General features: G+C 48.1%; 1 protein-coding gene across 46 annotated transcripts in view; it reads right to left on the bottom strand.

Annotated features, from left to right (window-relative positions):
- The window catches only part of TCF7L2 (transcription factor 7 like 2), a 193,971-nt gene that overhangs the window by 163,383 nt on the left and 17,241 nt on the right, over positions 1-13,347 (bottom strand). The window lies entirely within an intron of this gene.

Here is a 13,347-nt window from a genome sequence, read left to right as displayed (position 1 = left end):
ATCCACCAGCGTGTCCGGGACAGACTTCAGTGGAAAGGGGAGAAAATAAAGACACGGTCCACAGCCCACGGCCACTGAGCAGCCACAAAAGTCTGGCCGATGCCAAAAAAACACACCATCGCTTTCTGATGAACAAAGCCTGCTGAAATCCACCCCTACTCTATTTGTCACACTCATCTATTGTTTTACACCTCCCAAAGCCAGAGAGAGGGCAGTGAGGATTTAAAAAATGTCTGTTGCCGAGGCCGTTTCGGCTCAGTGGATAGAGCGTCGGCCTACGGACTGAAGGGTCCCGGGTTCGATTCTGGTCAAGGGCATGTACCTTGGTTGCAGGCACATCCCCAGTGGGGGGGGTTGGGGGGGGGCAGGAGGCAGCTGGTCGAAGTTTCTCTCTCATCGATGTTTCTAACTTTCTATCCTTCTCCCTTCCTCTCTGTGAAAAATCAATAAAACATATAAAAAAAAATGTCTGTTGACTAAGACTGCTTTCTGTTTCCTCCTGTTTCACTCCAGCTCTTTCCATCCTGGCCTCTGAAAGCGGCAGGAAGAGAGCCATGAAAACACACAGACCTCCACGCACAGTGTTTGAGTCCGGCCTTCTGCAGAAGAGGGAGGTCTGAACGGCACCTTCTAGAACCTGGGCTGCTAATACAGAAACCACGGCTGCCGTCAAGTCGATGGGGGAGAACCGATGTCATTTCGTAACCACCGCGGAGAATGAATCACCGTGGACCAGCTCCTGTCTGCACCGCTGCGATCCACGCTAAAGTGCCAACAGGCCTGACTGCGCTGTCCGCGGACGGGTGCCCTGCCCGGGAGAGCCCCACGGAGGAGGAGTCCCAGCGAGCCGGCCTGTGTGGTGGGCACAGACCCAACTGCAGGCACCCAGGGGCCCCGGAGCCGTTGGCTTCCGACCCCGGGTTCCCAAGGTCTCTTGTCCCTAGGAACCCGCTAGGGCCGCTTGTCTTTGAAGCAAATTGGAGGAGGAGGGGGCCGTTACACGCTTATTAGAAATTCAGACAAACAATGGCCAGACCACAGAGGCCAAGGGGACTCCCTCATAAAGAAAGAAGTAAGTGTTATTAGGTTCGCAAGCCAGGAGCCGGCCCCCTGCCTTTCAAGAACCAAGAAGAATGCCTTTTAAATCTTTCTTTCTTTCTTTTTTTTTTTTTTTAATGAAGTTCTAAGCAATAGAAAAAGGACCCAAAGAAGAGGACAGACATTACAACCAAAGAGCCACAAATTCCTGTCTTGCTGTCACTAATTTCATGCCCATCAGAGGCTGAATAATTCCAAGGCCAGTCTCCCCGGTGGATTTTGTGTCCGCCCTCCCTGGAGATAAATTATGTCGCGACGTAGGCCCTCACTCCCTGGCGCTTTTCAAAGGGTCCCCTGGCCGCCTGATTCTGCGCGCTCGCCCACGGGAGAAATAACTCAGAACCGGACTATTGGGGGAGCTTGACCTGGAGGAGGTAGGGGGGCAGCAAAGAAAAGCTCGGAAAGATAGGCAACACAGTATATCACCAGCCTGTCAGCTTGGCCAGAGTGCAGTTACCAGTGCTGTCAGGGTGACCCACTGTCATGAAACCTTTCTCCTGTGCCAGGCACTGGACCATCCCCTCTCACCGCTCCCAGCAGCCCTCAGGAGACAAGGCCTATTCCTAAACCCGTATTTCACAGACCAGGATAGGAAGCACAGAGCAAGTAAGTATTTTCCCCAACGTAAAGTGTTCAGCTTTAAATCAAAAAGGGTGGAAGGATAGAGCAAAACGGGAAAAAGAAAAAACTCATGGATACAGACAGCGGTGTGATTGGTAACTGCTGGAGAGCGAGGAGGGGGGAGGCGAAGGTGGAGGAGGGGACAGACGGGGGGACAAATGGTGATGGGGGGAGACGTGACTCGGGAGCGGGGGACACAATATAGGGCACAGATGATGTGTTGTGGAATTGTGCACCTGAAACCCATAGAATGTTGTTAGCCAGTGTCACCCCAATAAATTCCATAAACAGGAAAAAATGTATACATTCAAGGATGCCGGACTCAAGAAAAGTTCCTACTTGATGGGGAAATTCTGACCTGGAAACTAGTTAATGAGGAAAAAATATTTCCTGCCAAAGGAGATGAGAGAGAGGCAGGGGACTCAGGAAGTGCACAGAACAGAAAGATCAATCCCACGTTGGTCTCGAGGTTTCCAAAATAGTCCTCCGAGGCATTACGTAAGTAACACAGAAAGGGCGAGAAGAAAGCCCAGGTGCAGAACGTGTGACAGCTGAGGCTCCCGCACCGCCAGGACCTGGGCCCACGCGAGACCTCCGTCTCCCCGCTCCGTGGGAACGCCGTCCTGGGGACCCTCCCCTCGGGCCCCCAAGGCCGTGGGTCACTTCGGCTCCCGAGCGGCCAGAGCCATGAGCTGTGATCGTACATGGAAACCACAAACCGGGAGCCGAACCAGAAGTGAGACCGAAAGATAAAAATCCACTCTCGCAAAAAGGACGATAACAGAACCACCGAGACCGAAATCAAAACCAGATCTGCTTTGCATGTGGTATGTGGTTTTTGTGTCTGTACTTTCTACGCGTTACATCATGGGTTCCCGTCACATGCTAAGTCGCTGTCGGGCTCCCTGCATTGCCATGCAAATCAGGGCCTAGAGATGACAATAACAAGGCCAATCCGGGCCCATGTTGGCCCAAAATCCCAGTAACAGTGGAGGAAGAAAACACCAACTCTCTTATTACTTATTGCTATGAAAGTAACAGGTGCAGAGGGCAGGGTACTCAACCCAATGTACCAAAAAAAAAAAAAAATCTTGGTGCTTTTCCTACATTATTATAAAGTGGCCAAATCATGTCAGGAGTAGCACATTGCTGGGGGAATGTATATCTGCATTTATTTTCTAACAGGAATAAACTGGCACATTAAACCCACCTGAAAAACCACCCAAGCAAAACACATCTTATTGGGTGGGGGGTGGGTCTCTCTTCCAAAGGAGAAGGCCTACCCCACAGGATTCAGCCCTTTCCATCACCCAAAAACAGAAGCCGAGTGTCCCTTCTTCAGATACAAATGGATTCGCGAAGCCACTCTTCTGTGGGGAGATGTGTCATCTGCTTTCACTCGCCACTACGAAACTGTGACATCGGTGACAAGTTTTTTGTTTTTGTTTTTTAAAAAACACAAAACAAAACAAAGCGCAAAAAGCCGGGGGTTTGGTAAACACGTCTGTTGGCTTAGGGGCAATTTCAGAACTTCCTTTAAGTTCCCTTTCAAGAAAAAACGTTTGTGTACATTGGTTCCGTGAGTTTGTTTCCGCGAACAGGACAAGTCTTGGCTTCTTCAACAATGATGAAGAAACAAAAGCTGCTGGACCCCAGGACGAAAACCGAGTGGCTACCGACCAGGAGGAGGAAAACAGGGAGGCTCGTTTCTGATTTTTTTTTCTTTTTTCTTTTTATTTACTTCAGAGAGGAAGGGAGAGGGAGATAGAGTTATCAATGATGAGGGAGAATCATTGATTGGCTGCCTCCTGTACGGCCCCTCCTGGGGATCTAGCCCCAACCCGGACATGTACCCTGACCATGTATTGAACAGAGACCTTCTGGTTCATAGGTAGACGCTCAACCATCAGCCACACCACCAGGCTCGTTAGGATATTAAGGTCAAGAAGCACGTTCAGAATGCTGTGACTCCAAAAACACTCCAGAACTGAGTCTTACAGTAGTTTCCCTATGTCAATAAAGCCCTGATCTAAAACTTGCTGCCTCCTGCACTCTCATTTTTTTAATTCCACAGAAAATTTTAAGCTAAAGAGTAATTACCTCACTATTTCATTTCTGTCATATTTTAAGACTTCCTAAGTCATAGGTTCTAATCAAAAGGACAAAAATTCCTCCTTGCACACATTTCTACAAGATTTCAGCTCTGCTGTAACGCCAGAAAGCAACAAATTAGTCAAGGAAACACCCCTTGAGGCCTGGAAAAAACGTACCCCTAGCATCGCAGGCCTTTGTACCCACACAGTGGACACTTACTTTTCCTCAAGAATCTCCAGAAATCCCCTTATTCACTGCATGCCCTGCTCACAATGTCTACACAGCCCTTCAGGAGTATAAATCTGACCACTGCTTTCAAGCCAAACCAGACAGTATCCCATAGAACTCAGGGAATGCAAGGGACGTGCCTGCCTTCCCCCAATAAGAGACCTTCAGGTTCAGAAGCACGTCTCCATGTTCCCTCCAAATCCATTTAATCACATTCCTTGTTCTAAATTGACAGAGGTCTACTGTATGGCAAGATCAAATTGAGGAATAACTGTGCAAGTGGGTTTTGCTGGAGACGGTCGTTTAAATGACCTCACAGTGTGTTTTACCTGGATTCTACTGGTAAACTAGGTTGGAATATGCAGATTCTCAGAATTCAGTGCTGACCCATTATTGTAAAATGTTAGTTGTTTTTTATCATCATCCCCTTGTTGATTCTTCAACTGAGTTAAAAGCTGGAAAAAGCCAGAAAGTGAACTCCAACCCAATTTGCCTCTGGGAAAGAAGATGTGCCTGGAATGGACACTAACTGCACCCCATACAATGAACTGTACCCCAACCACAGAGAAGCTCTCAGGGCTTTGACCTTCACCGACACCCAGCAGTCCCAATGGGCGCTGGGGGAAGGGTGCACACCCAGGAAGGTCCACTGCCAAGCTCCTTCTGCACTCGGCCTTCTCAATTCTCCTTTCAGCAGGCCAAGTCTCCAAGTCCAGTCCATGCCACAAAATAAAAGAAAGCCCCCAAACCAGAAAGGAAAAATAACTACTAGTTGGGGCTACTTTATGGCCTCCTCCCAAAATGAAAGGAAGTTAATAGTTTTTTGAGAACTTCCTTAGCAAACCTAACACTAGAGAAGCAAAGGTAAAAAGGAAAATCACAAATCTTTATATAAAATCATAAAATGGTTGGGATTGAAAACTACTGGTGAATGGATACAAGGCACCTACACATAATGACTCTGAGGTGTGAGAAACACCAGTATTTAGCCCTGAAAGTTACCACTCTAAAGTTCAATGTTTTCATTCCCCTAATCAGTATATCCTGAGCGCCTACAACATGCAAAGCTGAGTCACCACTCAACAGCTATTAAAAAGAAAGAAATACATAGATTTTTTTTTTTTTTTTTTTTTTTTTTTTGCCTTGGCCAATTTTTGGCTCAGTGGATAGAGCATCAGCCTGCAGACCAAAGGGTCCCATGTTTGATTCCAGTCAAGGGCACATGCCCAGGTTGTAAGCTCGGTCCCCAGCAGGGGGCATGCAAGAGGAAGCCAATCAATGCTTCTTTCTCATCATTGGTGTTTCTATCTCTCTCTCCCTCACCTTCCCTCTCTGCAATCAATATATATATATATATATATATATATATATATATATATATATATATTCCTTATTAAGCACACAAGACCTTCCAAGCTTCCAAATATGAATCATATACATATTTCAGAATAATAATCCCCTCTTAACTGCTTTCCAATAGAGAATCAAAGACAAAAGCTGATCAATTTAAATGTAGTTGTCCCTTTCCTTCCTCCCTCTCTCCCTTCCCCCCTCCCACCCCCGCCCCCCCTTCCATCATAGTTATGCAAAAATAAAGAACATTCCCCAGGCCTTCTGCTACAAGGCTGGGAAGAACCCATAAGGGTATTCAGGGGCTGGAGACACAGAACAGGAACCTCAAATTTCCTTTCTATTTTAGACTGTCAATAGCATTTAGGAAAAACACCTCGTCTCATTTCTGCTTCATATGCTTTCCTTATTGGTTCGTTTACACAGCGCTGCTCGCCAGGCAGCAGTCAGTCCATCGTTTTGTCATTTCTGCCCTTCCCAGCCATTAGCGCGGGCTGCCGAGGCGACACCCCCGCTGCCTCCCGGGGTGGCTCGCAGCACAGGCACCTCCTTCTCCCCAAGCGGCCCCCCCTTTGACTAATGTCCACCAGCACTCATACATCATCCCCAAATTGGTCCAAATGAATTAAACACAGCTCTGCTTAACATTACGAGATTTAAATGGATTTTCTCTCTACAGGTCTGCCCCATAATTGGGTTTATCCATCTTGTTGAAGTACAGTTTACACTTGCTAACATCACGCCAATTCAAGCTACATTTTCTGCTCCAGTGGCAGGAGCGAGGCAGATTTGTCATCGGATCATAACAGGTAATTCAAACAACAATTAGTTTGATGACGGCCCGTATGTCAATGTCGGCTCCCGGCAGCCCGGATCACACTCGATGCCTCTCTGTTCCTCAAGATGAATTGTCTTCGCAATTCTTCAATTTCAATCATCAACAATGCTTCCTGAATCAACTTAAAAACTATTGACACAAGACTATCTTCCCTACAGAGCAGCTGCACCGGAGCCCGGGTGGAAAGAATCCCCTCACCCCACTCGGATGGGCTACCAGCACCCGCTCATCCATTATCAGGCCGCGGACAATTTCCGATTTGCGAGCAAAGCCATTTATTCTGGTTCTCGTCTCAACCTCGAAATCCAGGGAGGCACACGGTGTGGGAATAGAAAGGAATGAATTTGCCTGGGCAGGCTCATCCACCCACAAGTATTCTAACACTTGTTTAATTTTTTGAAGTCCCTTGCAGGAATTAATGACAGTGGCCAACGTTTCAGAAAACGTTATGATCCAGTGGGTAACACAACTTGTCATCTGTTTGTTTGTTTTTAAAGCTATTGTTGATTTTAAAAAAAACAACTGACCTCCAAGCATTGTGAAAACTAGAAGACAATCATCTTCCATGGTAATAAAAGGGTAACATGCTAATTAGACCAGACGTCTTCCCGACGTCATTCCAGGCGTCCTTCCTGACGAAGCTGGGGTGGAGGGAAGCCAACCGGGTCCTGGGTGCCTGCGGCCGGCTGGAGGGGAAGCCAGCCCGGGTCCCGGTGCCAGAGGAAAGCTGGTGCTGGCAGCGGGAAGGAAGGAAGGCCCACTCATGCCCGAATTTTTGTGCATCGGGCCTCTAGTATAAATATAAAAACCAGTCTAAGCATGGTTTGAGTGATGCCACAGTCATTAAACCAAGGTGCAAAGTCACACACTGAAGGTGAGTCGAAATTAAAATAGGGCATATCTAAGAAAGAACATCAAGTTAACAAAGGGACTGAAGGTCTATCTCAAGTATTTGGTTGAACACCAAAAAAAAAAAAAGTATTATTATTATTATTATTATTATTGTTGTTGTTGTTACTATTTGCCTCTCATGTTATGAAAGGGGCTATAATAAGAAAAATGAAAAAGCCATCTCTAATAAACACCCAACTCCATCTCACTGATACACTCTGCTCCCATTTCTGCCCAGAGTGGGTATTATGTAAACACATTCACGCCCCTGGCTGAGCACCTACTGTGTCCTAGGCATCCCTACACAGTGCTACATAAAAGAGGAGTAAGATGCAATCTCAGAAGAGCTTATAGTCCAGTCAAATGTTGCAAGGACTGGGCAGAACTTTTTAAGTGACATGAGAGAAATGCAAACAGCAGCCAACAGGAGTCATAAATCTTTGTTATGCCAGCAAAGATGGCCCAGGTTATCAAATTTATCATCTGTGATGTCCCTGACAGGAAATAACAAATATACAATGCCTGTCGGGATAAGGCATCTTCCACATCTGCGAGCAGGTCCTTCGCACAGCGCTCCAGGGTGAAAGCAGGGTTTCGTATTTATTTATCAAGCACCCGTGTGTGCCACCGCACTGCCCACCTCATGGCATACCACCTCATTTAAACTCCTAGCCACCTTCTGGGAACAGGTACTACCATCAGCCCGTTCTATAAGATCAGGAAACTGAGGCATGGCAGAACTGGGACCCAAATCCAGGTCATCTGGCTGCAGAAACACAAGCTGAACCCCCCACATCCTCTTGTACCTGTCCCTTTAAAATGCAAAGGCAGCTCTAGCTGGTTCGGCTCAGTGGATGGGACGGCGGACTAAAGAGTCCCAGGTTCCATTCCAGTCAAAGACACATGCCTGATTGGTGGGCTCGATCCCCATTAGGGGGCATGCAGGAGGCCGCAGACCAATGATTCTGATCATTGATGTTTCTCTCTCTCTCCCTTCCTCTCCAATCAATAAAAATATTTTTTGAAAGAAAAAGAAAAAAAACGATGGCCAGCTATCATTTCTGTGTAATTGAAGAGTTTGCTGGGATTTCAAGGTAAACCATTAGGAAAACAGTTTGCAACCACTTATCTGGTTCATCAGGAGTTGATATCACTCAACCAAACCCAGGTCCAGAAACAAATTAGGTGCTAAGCTTGATGAGCCTGCCAGCATCAGCCACAACTGACCCAGTCAGAAATTTCTGTGCTTAGCTAAATGGCCCCATGATCCTCAGCGACTCCAGAAGAAGTAAATGTGATCCAGTGTAACTTATAAAGTAGAGCTACAAAGAAAATACCCCCAGCGCCAGCCAGTTTGGCTCAGGGAATAGAGCGTGAGCCTATAGTCTGAAGGATCCCGGGTTCAATTCTGGCCAAGGGCACATGCCCGGGTTGCGGCCTCAATCCCCGGTAGGGGGCGTGCAGGAGGCAGCCGATCAATGATTCCCTCTCATCATTGATGTTTCTCTCCCTCCCTCTCCCTTCGTCTCTGAAATCAGTAAAAATATATTTAAAAAATTCAAACACCCCAGCTGACTGCCCCAGGTCAGGCCTTTCCAGCACTCGCAGTGGGCCATAAGGGGGACACATGTGGCTGACAGAACAGTTGTTTTCATTCTTTCCGGGTGTGTGTCTAGTCAGGACCACCAGACAGTCTCTGCCTCCCCACCAGCCCTCTCACAAGCCACACAGGCTGGGCCCCACGTGCTTCATTCACATGGCGGAGAAGGAACAGATGCAAATATCTCAACTCAAAGAAACACAATTAGAGCAGATATAAGTTAAAACAATGATACACGTTGAAACAGCAAAACCAGATTGCGTTCTTTTATCTGGCCAATGTAATGCAACTCCTATGGGCTTAGCAGACAAGATGATAACTCCTCCTTTGAAAGGCAGACAAAACGCCAAGTCAGATTCCTGGAGTCCAGTCTTGGCCGTGTTTCCGCCATGCTGGGAGACCTCAGACAAATCAATTCGACTCTCTGCAGCTCACTCAGTTCCCGTGCCTTTCAACATAGACTTGAGCCTGGCCGCTGTGGCTCAGTGGATGGGCGCCTACCTATGAACCAGGAGGTCCCGGTTTGATTCCCCATCAGGGCACATGCCTGGGGTTGTGGACTCAATCTCCAGTAGGAGGAGTGCAGGAGGCAGCCCATCAATGATTCTCTCTCATCATTGATGTTTCTCTCTCCCTTCCTCTCCATCTCTTAAATCAATTATTTTTTAATATATTTTTTATTGATTTTTTACAGAGAGGAAGGGAGAGGGACAGAGAGCTAGAAATATCGATGAGAGAGAAACATCAGTCAGCTGCCTCCTGCACACCCCCTACTGGTACATGCCCTTGACCGGAATCGAACCGGGACCCTTGAGTCTACAGGCCAACACTCTATCCACTGAGCCAAACCGGTTTCGGCTCAATGTATTTTTTTAACGGACTCGGCCTTTGCTCTATCTGTTGACAGCATCAGCCCCCCACACACACACAACAGGGAGTGTTAAAAATGCAGAATCTCAGGCCCCACTCTGCCACTGCTACACCCAAATCTGCATTGTGGCATGACCTGGCCAAGTGAGCAGCAGCTTCAGGCTCCTGGGTGTGGCAGCAGATGCCCACCTTCTCTCGATGGTACTCACTCAGCGAACAGCGAGCATCACTGCTCACCTGGTAATGCAAAGTTCTCAAACTAGAGGCTCCTGCCACTGAGCAGACATCCTTTAGAAATAGGAACATAACCAGACATTTCCCCCCGGGAAGAGTCAGTCAAGCTTACAACAAGCCAACAACAGACCTGACGACCGTTCTTCTCAAAGGAGACTCCGTGCATCACATTCATCCAAAGAGGGGGCCAGAGCCCAAGATCCCTTACACAGTGGTCGACAAACTCATTAGTCAACAGGGCCAAATATCAACAGCACAACGATTGAAATTTCCTTTGAGAGACAAATTTTGTAAACTTAAACTTCTTCTAACGCCACTTCTTCAAAATAGACTTGCCTAGACCATGGTATTTTGTGAAAGAGCCACACTCAAGGGGCCAAAGAGCCGCATGTGGCTCGCGAGCTGCAGTTTGCCGACCACGGCCCTAGACTGCTGCTCTTCACCCCTATGCACAGTAAAAATCACCTGGGAAGCTTTTTAGAATGAGGCATGCCCAATCCCCCCTCCCACACCCCGAGATCCCAATCCAGGTGGGCGGAGGAGGAGCCTGGGCCTACACACTGGTTTTCCTGCTCTCTGCAGGATTGTAATGTGCAGCCTACCTAGTCTAGCGGTTCTCTCATGCCATCGCCAACTAAGGGACATCAACAGCAAAGAAAACGTGTTTAGGCTGCCTATGTCAGGACCCACCCCAGACCTACAACCTACAGAGCCTGAAACTCCAAAGGTGGGGCCACAATCTCTAACTTAAGGAACCCTCCGGGCGCCCGCCCTCTCCGCGAGGCTTGCTCAGGTTTATGAAACACGGCCCTCGGCCATTGAACGGGACTCTCCAAGGAGTGGAACCCAGATTCTCTCATTTTTAGCCATCCAGGTGATGCCTGCGCACACAGCCCAGCGGGCTGGTTGGTGGCCACTGCATTAGGAAACCCTGGATCCTCTCACTCCTCGTTCTGAGCAGACAGTAGTCAGTGTGAGGCTGTAAGGCACAGTCTCTCCTCAGTCTGACTACTGGGTTTGGATTCCCAATTCCTTGATCGCAGGCAAAACACCTTGAGTGCCTGTGACTCTGTTTCCTAGACGGCATACAAAGTGGAATAATGAGAGCAAAAGTGTAATGACACCTTTTGAGTGTCCTTCCATGTTATGATAAAGAATCAATAAATAATTCACAGATAGCACTTAACAGCCAGTGGGTGCATAGGGAGAACTCAGTAAGCGAAAGTGGCTATTACTATCAACCATTGTTACTGCCGCTGACCCCTAAGGCCGGGCACATTGTTGTCCAAGCTCCTCTCCATACACCACGGGAGGCCTCTTCCTGAGCCTTGCAAAGGTGTCTGCCTCTCTTCACACGCCAGAGGAGGAGGAAAAGCCTCAAAAGCTCATGGGAACCTACGGGCAGTCTAGTTTCTCAATGAGAAAAAGTTATCCCAATCAAGCATTGGCCAGCCCTCCCTTTTTATTCGGCAAGTGAAAATGACTGAGCATCCAATAAACGACTAATTGAAGGGTTTCAGGAGACTGTGGGGCAGCAAGTCTCAAATTTCCGAAGGCTGAAAATCAGAACCCTGATTCAAAATGCATGCAACCTCCTGACTGTACCCGAAACCCACTCGATCAGACCCAGGGGAGTGGGGTGCTTAGAAATCCATATGTAAAACATCACTGGGAGATAGCAAGGGACTTGTGTCTGTTTTGGTCACTGATGAATTCCCCAGGCACACAGTAGATGCACAATAAATATTTCTGAATGAATGAATGAACGACTGAGCATTCTGAGGTTTGGACTTTAAATTAGATAATTAGACTAAAGCAGTGGTCAGCAAACTGCGGCTCAAGAGCCACAGTTTGCCGCTGTTGACTAATGAGTTTGCCGACCAGTGAACTAAAGCAACACTGTAACAAGTGAATGAACCTTCGGAATTAGTCCATTGGCATCCATGGGCTTTGCCTACTACCCTAGTGAAATGACATCTCTCTGTCTCACACACACACACACACACACACACACACACACACTTCATTCTTTGTGAAAAATGGAGATGAAACCTCACAGATAGGCATGGCCATCAGTCTAAAGGAAAAGTGAGAAGCGATTATACCAAGAAATGAATCTGCTTCTGGGAGTTCTCCCACTTAGCCTAAATTTGCTCCTCACGTGAGAGAGCAAATCCTGGTGAGGCCAGGGAACGTGTGAGGATGTGCTTGGAACACAACATACTGCACTGGAAACGTGACCTGCAGCAAAGCCAGGAGCGCTCACAAACACCCTGCTCACATCCACTGCTGCTCATCTCTGGACACTTGTATCCCAGGCACCAAGGGTCCACTAGGTCAAAAAGATGGACGCCGAGGCAAAGCACCTTGGGGATCTTAAGACACAGACAAGACTACACGTCAAGTTTACATGCAGGAAGGAGGAGCCAAAATGGAGCAAGGATGCTCCCCAGTTCTATCTTCCTCTCCTGGGCTCCACAAAGACCCCAGGGCCCTGGTGGAGGGCCCTCAGGCCTTCCTGAATCATGGCAGAGGAGCTCTGGGGCCAAGTAGCAGGGGGATGCCTTGGTCCAGCTCAGATGGGAACTTGCAAGCCTGCGGACATGAGGGAAGACAACGCCCACAGCAAGGTCTCCACCGCTCAGCTGTCTAAACAAATAAAATGGTCCATTTCTTCTGGATCCTCTCCTAGTTGTCTTTGCGCACACACACAAGCATGTGCGTGCAGCATACTCACACACAAACACACAAACACACACACACAAGCCACTTCCCATCTTAAAAGATAAACAACCAAGAAAGGTCTACTTGGTTTGTTTTTCCTGCGTGCGGAGTATTTTTTTTCCCTAAATCACATCTGACTTGGTGTTAAAACATCCACCTTCGGCCAAAAGACTCTTAAAAACAAAGGCCTAATTGGTGCTGCAGTAGCCCGTCTGCTGGAAACCAAGGGAAGCATCTGTGGGTCTTGACCTCGCTTCCAACCCTGCTCTTGGGGTTGGAATAACCATGAGTGGAAGAGCGCTGGGAGTGCTCTCTTCAGGGAGGCACGGAGGTGCCTAAACTTGGACCCCAATCACTGGCAGGCCCTTCCTCTGAGCCATCTGCGATGTGGGCCCACCTGTGCCCTGCAAACCTGCAAAACCTCCGCCTGGTGAATGGAGACGGTGGGAGGAGCTCCGAGGAGCTGAGGCAGGAGCCAAACCACTACCTGCAGGGCCCTGTCCTGGATGACTCTGGGCAAAGGAGCCTTATCTTACTTGCCCCTCGTCATAAGCATCACTCACATACCTAACAACCGCCCTGCAGAGCATCTCCAGGATAACTCTTGATATCCAGTGTCTCTGTCGAAAGGTCAATGTGAAGCTAAGCTCTGCCAAAAGGTCAATGGGAAGCTAAGCACGCACACTGCCCTACGCCTCTCCCAGTCAGCTCCTGTGTAGGAACAGGTGTGGGAAGAGTGTGACGAGGGGCTTAAGCCTAAAGCACAAAATTGGAAGCAAACGCCCAACAACACAGAAAA

Source organism: Pipistrellus kuhlii, unplaced genomic scaffold (genome assembly GCF_014108245.1).
Source record: "Pipistrellus kuhlii isolate mPipKuh1 unplaced genomic scaffold, mPipKuh1.p scaffold_m20_p_15, whole genome shotgun sequence".
Classification (NCBI taxonomy): Eukaryota; Metazoa; Chordata; class Mammalia; order Chiroptera; family Vespertilionidae; genus Pipistrellus; species Pipistrellus kuhlii.
The sequence above is the reverse complement of the archived record's forward strand: the minus strand, read 5'-3'. Positions and strand labels throughout refer to the sequence as shown.